Here is a 10,776-nt window from a genome sequence, read left to right on the forward strand (position 1 = left end):
AAGGATTATCTTTGCTAGATTCAGCCAAATGCTGTGAAAAAAACTTGCACAGCACTGGCACAAACCTGCCTGGCAAAAACTGATAGGAACTGATGTAACCTAGTCCTGAAAAGGACTCCAATTACAATTAGTCTTTACTCCCACAACCTATCTATTTAAGAGCACAGACCTCCCTGATAAAAGTCGTAGGAAATGCTGTAACCTAGTCCTTAAAAGGACTGCAATCACAACTATTCCCTACTCCCAAGCTATCTGTATATTTGTGTGAAAATTTGCTTGAAATTAACAAGGTATAGCGCACACAGCAACAGCGGTGCCGTCTAACACGCAGATGCAGCAGTGAGAAAATGGTGGCGACGGGGAAAATGGCTTGGTCTTATAGGGCAAGGACATGTGACATACACTGCCAATGACACATGCCCTTGCTTGTGTGAAAAAAAGCACTTCGCTCCGTGTGTGCGCTGCTGATAGGCTGACAGATTGCACCTCCCCACTGTAAATGCGGGAAAGAGAAAAAAAAATGGAGATCTTCATTGTTCCTGCAGAGATCCACCCCCTGCCCCTCCCCCCACCCCGCTGTACACTCAAACTGTGTATTAACATTAATTTTCATCATTACTGAGAAAAAATCCAGTTATGATTTTGGTGCACGAACAGTTATCGAACATAACCTCGAACAGCCGAATTTTTCTCAAATTGTTCGTGTTCGCCGAACGGCTCGAACACCGCCCAAAACAGCTCGAATTTGAGATTGGCGAACAGTTCGAGTAGAACAACGCTCATCTCTAGTGTTCAGTTCTCAAGTTTCTATCATTTTATTTCCTGTAGATAGTTATAATGATTGTTCCCAGAAGTCTTTTGTGAAAGCACAAATTCAGAACATTTAAGATTTGCCTCAAGGACCCCAAAGAATACTGCCAAAGTGGCAACGTTGAGAATTGGTTTTGCTAAGCCCCATCACTTTTAGTTATCGATTTGAGATTGCCACCAATAGAGCGGACCCCCAACTAATCAGTAACAGGAGTGAAGCTGTAAAATTTCTTGAAAGAAAATTCTAATGTCAGAAGATGGATTCGAACCCACGCCTCCAGAAGAGACTGCAACCTGAACGCAGCGACTTAGACAGCTCAGCCACCCTGAATTCTTCTGGATTTTGTAATTTAACTCTTTCTAAGCTAAGCAGTAGGCAGATGAGCATTACTTGTGATGAAGGGAAATATACCATGATTTCTTTTAGTTTAATATTGATTTGTAACTTATTAGTTACAGCCAATTTTGAGCTTCATGACCAAGCACCGTTTTTTAAATCTGACATGTATCACTTTATGTGGCAATAACACTGGAATGCTTAACATATCCCCGTGATTCTGATAGTGTTATTTTGTAACACATTGTACTTTATATTAATGGTAAATTTAGGTCAATAAATATTTAGTTTTTCTTGTGAAAATATCTAAAGTTGCACAATTTCATTGAAATACGGTGATGCCCCATATGTCTTCAGAAACTACTGTTTGGTCACACAGCAGGGCTTTGAAAGTAAGAGCGCTATTTGGGTTTTGGGAATGGAGATTTTGCAAGAATATTTTGAGGGTGACATTTGCGGAGTTCAAAAAGTACCAAAACAGCAAAAACCCCTCCAAAGTGATCCCATTTTATAAATTATTCCTCACAATGAATTCATCAACACCGGCAATTACTATTTTTGTCCAACAGGTGTTTTCACTCTGCAACATCCAGAATTGCAAATTAGCCAGTTTATTGCCAAGCTTGCGCTTATGGAGACAAGCACCCCATACATTTTAAGTGGGCTCTCCTCGCTAGAGAAATGCCAAATCTGTGGATTCTTTGTCTTACCATTAACGTGGAAACCCCTTTTTTTAGAATGAAAGATGATGGTCCTGAGTTGGGGCTTGTGTTTTTTGCCTTCCTGGCTTTTTCCCCAAATAGATTTGTTCCTGGCATATTTTTTAAGCATATTTGTCTCAGTAATGCCACAGCAATTCATAGTCAAACATAAATGGCTGAAATCATTCAGCTAGTGTCTGATACATGCTGCCCGTATTAGCTATCAGGTTTCCTTTAAATCCTCATACAGCTAAGTCAAACTAAATTAAAACAAAGTGATGACGTCCAGAATGAAGGAAAAATTACAAAAAATATTATTTTCCTCAAAAGTTAAAAGTGTTAAGTTCTCAAGTTTCTATCATTTTATTTCCTGTAGATAGTTATAATGATTAGGACTTTTACATTCTCTGTAAACAGTCAGTCCATATGCTTTGTTTATTTTCTGCTTAAAATTTAATGGGTGAATAAAAAAACTTTTGCCAAAACCCAAGATTGAACCAGGGACCTTTAGATCTTCAGTCTAACACTCTCCCAACTGAGTTATTTCGGCAGGACACATTTAGATTCAGCAATGTTCAACACACTGTAGATGTCACAACTGGATGTATTTATTTTTGCTTTGACTTGTTTTTGAAAGATTATCTATATTTGAAAGTCCCACTATTTTGCGTACATATTTAAGAACTTACATTAATTCTTTGTGAATAAATAGAAAAAAATAGCAATTCTGCATTTTTTTTACATTTTCAAATTTACTCAATTCGCCAGGGTAATTCTGACTGTGTCTCTGTAGGACAGGTGATGATTGAGCATAAAACACAATTTGTAAACATAATTTTGCATCAAGCTTTATTTTTTTATTAGGTGCAAACAATTGGAGTGAAGAAAGGAGATGCAAATTTAGAGAAAATATTCTACTGATTGTTAATGTTGAAAGTGAAAACATTTGTCCCAAAATGTGGTGAAACTTTGATGTCAGTATCACATGCGCATTTCAGACTTGTTAAACTATGTTCATCTGCTCTTTTAGCTTTTGTTTATTAAGTATATTTATAGTCTATTGATGCCTGAGGTAAAAAAATCTGAAATGAGACTTACTGGTAATTCGGTTTTTTAGGAATCTTCCACGACAGCACGTTAGCAGGTTCACTTTCTGCCCTAATAAGGACAGAGAACACATAGAGATGAAATATTCCCTCCCATTTTCCTATCCACAGTATTTTTCCGATGCCAAAGCAACAACTAACATATGCACAAAGAAACTGTTTGATGTTCCCAGAAGTCTTTTGTGAAAGCACAAATTCAGGACATTTAAGATTTGCCTCAAGGACCCCCAGGAATACTGCCAAAGTGCCAGTGTTGAGAATTGGTTTTGCTAAGCCCCATCACTTTTAGTTTTTGATTTGAGATTGCCAACCATAGAGTGGAACCCCAACTGATCAGTAACAGGAGTGAAGCTGTACAATTTCTTGAAAGAAAATGTTAATGTCAGACGTGGGATTCAAACCCACACCTCAATAAGAGACAATGAGCTGAATGCATCGCCTTAGACCTCTTGGCCATCCTGACTTCTTCTGCCTTTTGTAACTTAACTCTTTCTAAGCTAAGCAGTAGAAAGATGAGCATTACTAGTGATGAAAGGAAATATACCATGATTTCATTTATTATAATATTGATTTGTAACCTATTAGTTACAGCCAATTTTGAGCTTCATGACCAAGCACCGTTTTTTAAATCTGACATGTATCACTTTATGTGGCAATAACACTGGAATACTTAACATATCCCCGTGATTCTGATAGTGTAATTTTGTAACACATTGTACTTTATATTAATGGTAAATTCAGGTCAATATATATTTAATTTTTCATGTGAAAATATCTAAAGTTGCACAATTTCATTGAAATGCGGTGATGCCCCATATGTCTTCAGAAACTACTGTTTGGTCACACAGCAGGGCTTTGAAAGTAAGAGCGCTATTTGGGTTTTGGGAATGCAGATTTTGCAAGAATATTTTGAGGGTGACATTTGCGGAGTTCCAAAAGTACCAAAACAGCAGAAACCCCTCCAAAGTGATCCCATTTTATAAATTACTCCTCACAATGAATTCATCAACACCGGCAATTACTAATTTTGTCCAACAGGTGTTTTCACTCTGCAACATGCAGAATTGCAAATAAGCCAGTTTATTGCCCAGCTTGCGCTTATATAGACTAGCACCCCATACATTTTAAGTGGGCTCTCCTCGCTAGAGAAATGCCAAATATGTGGATTCATTGTCTTACCATTAAAGTGGCATCCCTATTTTTAGAATGAAAGATAACGGTCCTGAGTTGGGGCTTGTGTTTTTTGCCTTCCTGGCTTTTTCCCCAAACAGCTTTGTTGCTGGCATATTTTTGAAGCATATTTGTCTCAGTAATGCCACAGCAATTCATAGTCAAACATAAATGGCTGAAATCATTCAGCTAGTGTCTGATACATGCTGCCCGTATTAGCTATCAGGTTTCCTTTAAATTCTCATACAGCTAAGTCAAACTAAAATAAAACAAAGTGATGACGTCCAGAATGAAGGAAAAATTACAAAAAATATTATTTTCCTCAAAAGTTAAAAGTGTTCAGTTCTCAAGTATCTATCATTTTATTTCCTGTAGATAGTTATAATGATTAGGACTTTCACATTTTCTGTAAAAAGTCAGTCCATATGCTTTGTTTATTTTCTGCTTAAAATTTAATGGGTGAAGAAAAAAACTTTTGCTGAAAACCGAGATTGAACCAGGGACCTTCAGATATTCAATCTAACGCTCTCCCAAATGAGCAATTTTGGCAGGACACATTTAGATTCAAGAATGTTCAACACACTGTAGATGTCACAACTGGATGTATTTATTTTTACTTTGACTTGTTTTTGCAAGATTATCTATATTTGAAAGTCCTGCTATTTTGCGTAAATATTTAAGAACATACATTAATTCTTTTTGAATGAATAGAAAAAAACAGCAATTCTGCATTTTTTTTACATTTTCAAATTTACTCAATTCGCCAGGGTAATTCTGACTGTGTCTCTGTAGGACAGGTGATGATTGAGCATAAAACACAATTTGTAAGCATAATGTTGCATCAAGCTTTATTTTTTCTTAGGTGGAAACAATTGGAGTGAAGAAAGGAGATGTAAATTTAGAGAAAATATTCTACTGATTGTTAATGTTGAAAGTGAAAACATTTGTCCCAAAATGTGGTGAAACTTTGATGTCAGTATCACATGTGCCTTTCAGACTTGTTAAACTATGTTCATCTGCTCTTTTAGCTTTTGTTTATTAAGTATATTTATAGTCCATTGATTCCTGAGGTAGAAAAATCTGAAATTAGACTTACTGGTAATTCGGTTTCTAGGAATCTTCCTCGACAACACCTTAGGAGGTTCACTCTCTGCCCTAATAGGGACAGAGGACACATAGAGATGAAATAGTCCCTCTCATTTTCCTATCCACAGTATTTTTCCGATGCCAAAACAACAACTAACATACGCACAAAGAAACTATTTGATGTTCCCAGAAGTCTTTTGTGAAAGCACAAATTCAGGACATTTAAGATTTGCCTCAAGGACCCACAGAAACACTGCCAAAGTGCCAACTTTGAGAATTGGTTTTGCTAAGCCCCATCACTTTTAGTTTTCGATTTGAGATTGACACCAATAGAGCGGAACCCCAACTGATCAGTAACAGGAGTGAAGCTGTACAATTTCTTGAAAGAAAATGTTAATGTCAGAAGTGGCAATCGAACCCACAACTCCAGGAGAGACTGTGAAATGAATGCAGCGCCTTAGACCGCTCGGCCATCCTGACTTCTTTTGGCTTTTGTAATTTAACTCTTTCTAAGCTAAGCAGTAGAAAGATGAGCATTACTTGTGATGAAAGGAAATATACCATGATTTCTTTTAGTTTAATATTGATTTGTAACCTATTAGTTACAGCCAATTTTGAGCTTCATGACCAAGCACCGTTTTTTAAATCTGACATGTATCAATTTATGTGGCAATAACACTGAAATGCTTATCATATCCCCATGATTCTGATAGTGTTATTTTGTAACACATTGTACTTTATATTAATGGTAAATTTAGGTCAATATATATTTAGTTTTTCTTGTGAAAATATCTAAAGTTGCACAATTTCTTTGAAATGCGGTGATGCCACATATGCCTTCAGAAACTACTGTTTGGTCAAACAGCAGGGCTTTGAAAGTAAGAGCGCTATTTGGGTTTTGGGAATGCAGATTTTGCAAGAATATTTTGAGGGTGACATTTGCGGAGTTCCAAAAGTACCAAAACAGCAGAAATCCCTCCAAAGTGATCCAATTTTATAAATTACTCCTCACAATGAATTCATCAACACCGGCAATTACTATTAATGTCCAACAGGTGTTTTCACTCTGCAACATCGAGAATTGCAAATAAGCCAGTTTAGTGCCCAGCTTGCGCTTATGGAGACTAGCACCCCATACATTTTAAGTGGGCTCTCCTCGCTAGAGAAATGCCAAATCTGTGGATTCTTTGTCTTACCATTAACGTGGAAACCCCTATTTTTAGAATGAAAGATGACGTTCATGAGTTGGGGCTTGTGTTTTTTGCCTTCCTGGCTTTTTCCCCAAACAGCTTTGTTCCTGGCATATTTTTGAAGCATATTTGTCTCAGTAATGCCACAGCGATTCATAGTCACACATAAATGGCTGAAATCATTCAGCTAGTGTCTGATACATGCTGCCCGTATTAGCTATCAGGTTTCCTTTAAATCCTTATACAGCTAAGTCAAACTAAAATAAAACAAAGTGATGACGTCCAGAATGAAGGAAAAATTACAAAAAATATTATTTTCCTCAAAAGTTAAAAGTGTTCGGTTCTCAAGTTTCTATCATTTTATTTCCTGTAGATAATTATAATAACTAGGATTTTTACATTCTCTGTAAACAGTCAGTCCATATGCTTTGTTTATTTTCTGCTTAAAATTTAATGGGTGAAGAAAAAAACTTTTGCCGAAACCCGGGATTGAACCAGGGACCTTTACATCTTCAGTCTAACACTCTCCCAACTGAGCTTGTTCGGCAGGACACATTAAGATTCAGGAATGTTCAACACGCTGTAGATGTCACAACTGGATGTATTTATTTTTACTTTGACCTGTTTTTGCAAGATTATCTATATTTGAAAGTCCCGCTATTTTGCGTACATATTTAAGAACTTACATTAATTCTTTGTGAATGAATAGAAAAATACAGCAATTCTGGATTTTTTTTACATTTTCAAATTTACTCAATTCGCCAGGGTAATTCTGACTGTGTCTCTGTAGGACAGGTGATGATTGAGCATAAAACACAATTTGTAAGCATAATGTTGCATCAAGCTTTATTTTTTTCTTAGGTGCAAACAATTAAAGTGAAGAAAGGAGATGCAAATTTAGAGAAAATATTCTACTGATTGTTAATGTTGAAAGTGAAAACATTTGTCCCAAAATGTGGTGAAACTTTGATGTCAGTATCACATGCGCATTTCAGACTTGTTAAACTATGTTCATCTGCTCTTTTACCTTTTGTTTATTAAGTATATTTATAGTCTATTGATGCCTGAGGTAAAAAAATCTGAAATTAGACTTACTGGTAGAGTTGAGCCACCCCCGTAGTGTTCGAGTTCGGTTCGGTTCGTCGAACACCCGTGTGTTCGTCGAACTGTTCGTCGAACACCTTCGAACACCGTTAAAACCAATGGCAGGAAAGCAAAAACACATAGAAACACATAGAAAACACCTTCAAAGGTGTCCAAAAGCTGACAAACTGCTCAGAAGACACAACTAACACATGGAAAAGTGACAAGTACATATAGTCATGCGAAAAGAAAAGAGGTGGAGGAGTAAAAGGAGGGGGAGACACAGATATAGGCATGTCATGCCCTTCTAAAATCCAAAAAGTGAGAAGCCGACACGTTCAGTCCGCTCCTGCCTGTGCCACCTCCGCGTCGCCGGGTTTGTGCCAGAGCCGCGGTGAACCCTGACGGCCAGCCCCCCTCTCCCAATACTGGTGCCTGTCCGCTGGTGGGTCGAGCGAGCCCCCCTGTGGTGGAGGCAGCTCTAAGCTTTTTAATTTAAATTGTCTCTCTAATTTGAATGAATACACTTTAAATCCATTTACAAGGATCTATTGGAGGGCAAGTCTCATGCCAGCAGCCGCGTAATTCCAGCTCCAGTAGCGTCCACTAAAGCTGCTGCAGTTAAAAAGCTTTTATAAGGATCGAGCTCGGCTGTCCACCGCAAGGCATCCCACTGCCAGTCCCAGCCCCTATGCCTTGGGGTGCCTCCTGATGCTCTTCACTGAGTATCCCGTGGTCCCGAAGCATTTTCTTTGAAAAAATTAAGTGTCCAAACTACAGGTGGTGTAGCTTGCTTAACAGCCGGGATAATCCGCTGACTAGCAGACACTGCTACTATGCACAAAGTATTTCCTGGGCTAGATGCAGTTAAAAATTTGTAATTAGATACTCTCGTTGGATGCTGAGAAAGCATTACATAGAGTCTCCTGGCATGCCATATATGATTCTCTTAAAAAGCTTGGGGTAGGGGTCTAGGGGACCCTTTTATAGCCAAAATCACGGCCCTGTATCGCAATACATCACCTAGGCTGAAGATAAATGGAACTGTAGCACCCTGAGGGCTCGGTTGCTACAGAGGTATTGCACCTCACCCAGAGGTGCGATATCTCACTCTCAGGTAAGGATGTAGCGTGGATCAGGACCCGACACCTGCATGCATTACACCACATTGCCGTGGGGCAGGGCGACCAATATGCCCCTGAGATGGGCACGACAGTCCCTATCCCTGGCTGGAGTGGGGGGAGGGAACACTGAGGAAGGGGAACACTGTAGTGCAGGAGCAGGGAGGAAGCAGTTCCTGGGTGCATTGAGAAGGGAGTATAAAAGGTGGGCACCATCTTAGTTCAGTGCAGAGAAGTCTGAGCAGAAGTGGCAGGGAGCAGGGGCTCTGCATGAGCTCTGCTCCGGAGGCGGGCCTAGTAACAGAGGCCCAGGCCTGGAAGAGGGAGCAGGAAGGAAGAGGAGCGGAGAAGGCTCCAGGAACGAGGAACGAAGGGATCCCAGGGGTGCGGACGGGCGAGTCGCCACCGCACGCCCGAATCCACCTGCGTGGAGGGGTCAGGCCAAAGGGGGAGACCGGTCCCCGAAACTAGTGGAGGCAGGAAACGACCCTCAGCTAGAAACAGGAGGCTGTGACATTTTATGTGGCGCAGCCCCTCGCTACACCCGCTAGGAAGGCACCACATAGGGTCAGGGAAACTGGCGCCAAGTTTACCAAGAGGAGGCCCGAGGCAGTCGGACAGAAGGGTTGGTAAGAAAGGCAAGACAAAGGACACACAAAGGGGGTCCTGTGAAGCGCTCCAAAGTTATCTGGGAGTTGTCTGAGCCCCTCACCTGGTGAGCACAGTACGACGTGGGCAGCCGTTACCTGCAGACGTGATCTGGATAATAAGAACTGTGAGTAAAGGCCCTGGACTGCATCACTGACTCTGTGTCATTACTGCTGCTGCCCTGCACCATCACCCCCATCCTCCGCATACACTGCCCTGAGGCTATACTCCTCCCGTGGGGAGTTATGCTATGCTCTGCTGCACCCACAACACCAGCCTCAGCGGTCTGCCCTGCAGCGGTGGTTCATTCTGACCGCAATCCACGGGTGGCGTAGTCGGACTTTTAAACATCAAAACCACATAAATAGTTCCGCCACTGGTTTGACCGCCCTGAGCCACGGAACCGGGTCGCCGCCATGGAGACTACAACCACCAGCATCCACCAAAAAGGGTCCGGCTCCGGGTGTCCCAAGGCCCAGGGGGTGCATCAGAACATTTTCATCACCTTTCACAATCACCAATGGGACAAGGCAGGGATGTCCTCTGTCCCCTCTCTTATACATCCTAGTGACGGAGCACCTGCTCTCATCAATTCGCCATAACCCCAATATTAGGTGGATTCAGGTGGGAAGCACCGAGTACAAGTGCTCTCTATTTGCTGATGATGTCCTAGTATATATCACTCAATCACATATATCCATCCATGCTGTTATGGCTGAAATAGATCACTTTGTTACATGGTCAAATTTTAAAATCAATGCAGCGAAGTCTGAGGCCCTCGATGTCTCCCTCCCCAAATTCATACAGGATTCCATCCAGTCCAACTTTCCCTTTGTCTGGCCCTCACAGGGTATCAAATACTTAGGAATTCCTATTCATAGAGACCTCTCCCATCTATGTTATCTTAATTTTGGGCCCTTTATTGAACAACTCCATACAGACCACGGATGGCAAGTTAGAACTGTAAGATTCACTACGTGAACCACTGGTGTTGTGGAAAAGCACATGTACACTGTGTTCCAAATTATTATGCAAAAAGTGTTTAGGAGTGATAAGGGAAGAATTTAGTTGTTTGTCAGTGAAACTCATTGATGGTGATGTGTGTCAGGGCTCTTTATATCACTATAAGCAATTGCAGACACCTGTGCTAATTAGTTTGGCAGGTGTGTCCAATGAAAGGCAAGACTACTTAAGAAGGCTGTCTCACATTATTAAGCAGCCTACATTTTCTGCCAAAATGGGAAAGAAAAAGGATGTGTCGGCTGCTGAGAAGCAACAAATTGTGGAGTGTTTAGGTCAAGGCATGACTACAATCAACATTGTGCGATGATCAGGATGAAGTGTCTTGGCAATCAAGAAGTATGTAGCTGATTCACAGTACACACGTGTGCGTGCTGATTAGGGCAAATTGAGGACTCTTTCCTACAGGCAATTACGTCAGGTTAAAAGAGCAGTGGCAAAAAAGCCTTGTCATAGCAGCAGACAAGTTTTTGAAGCTGCTGGTGCCTCCAACGTCCCCCGAAC

The 10,776-nt window shown here is 40.6% G+C and overlaps 2 non-coding genes across 2 annotated transcripts; both read right to left on the minus strand.

Annotated features, from left to right (window-relative positions):
• Positions 1–2,325: 2,325 nt before the first annotated feature.
• TRNAF-GAA (transfer RNA phenylalanine (anticodon GAA)) lies at positions 2,326–2,398 on the minus strand. The gene has a single exon. It is a non-coding gene; the product is annotated as a tRNA-Phe (tRNA).
• A 4,476-nt stretch (positions 2,399–6,874) lies between these two features.
• Positions 6,875–6,947, minus strand: TRNAF-GAA (transfer RNA phenylalanine (anticodon GAA)). The gene has a single exon. It is a non-coding gene; the product is annotated as a tRNA-Phe (tRNA).
• Between the last annotated feature and the right edge of the window lie 3,829 nt (positions 6,948–10,776).

The sequence above is a fragment of the Phyllobates terribilis genome, unplaced genomic scaffold (genome assembly GCF_046119375.1).
Source record: "Phyllobates terribilis strain yellow unplaced genomic scaffold, ASM4611937v1 Scaffold_12__6_contigs__length_324123572, whole genome shotgun sequence".
In the NCBI taxonomy this organism is placed as follows: domain Eukaryota; kingdom Metazoa; phylum Chordata; class Amphibia; order Anura; family Dendrobatidae; genus Phyllobates; species Phyllobates terribilis.